Raw genomic sequence first — 642 nt, 5'->3', positions numbered from 1 at the left:
CACCCCGCCCCCCCCCAGGGAGGCCAGGGCCACTGCTGACGCCCCCGTGGGAGGAAGCGGGCGCGGACCGGAGTGGGTGGGGGCAGTTCACAGACCCCATGCCACCCGGGCTCCTCCCCCGGGACCCGCCGCCGCCACTTCCCTCAATTTTTTTTTTCCCAGGCAAACTTTCCCGGGCCCGTCCTGGGGGTCGGTCTGGGAAGGGGTGTCTCCAAGTTTCCTCTCTCGACTTTGGGATGCTCACTGTCCCTCCACCCGGCTGTCGCTTCCTGGGTGCTGGGCCGCGGCCCCCACCCACGGCGGGCGAGAGCGGATCTAAGGCGAGGGCGGGACGGGGACTGGGGAAAAAAACTCCAGCTCCCGGGCCCACACCCGGCACGGAGAGTCCCCGAAAGGGGACATCGCGCGGGGTCCCGCGGCGGCCTGCTAGCTGTACTGGACGAAGGGGATTGATTATTGATTGGGTGATTGGGGTCGCTGAGTCGCCGGGCGGGCCTGGCTCGCGGACTGCGGAGAGAGGGAACCCGCAGGGCTGCTTTGGCGGCAGAGCGACGCGGGCTCACTTACGGGCGGCAGCAAGAGCACGAGTGGGCCGCAGCTCACGGGGGCGACCCCCGGGCGGCGGCGGCTGAGCGGGAGGGC

Source organism: Tupaia chinensis, unplaced genomic scaffold (genome assembly GCF_000334495.1).
Source record: "Tupaia chinensis unplaced genomic scaffold, TupChi_1.0 Scaffold145396_1, whole genome shotgun sequence".
In the NCBI taxonomy this organism is placed as follows: domain Eukaryota; kingdom Metazoa; phylum Chordata; class Mammalia; order Scandentia; family Tupaiidae; genus Tupaia; species Tupaia belangeri.
Note: the sequence above shows the minus strand (reverse complement) of the source record.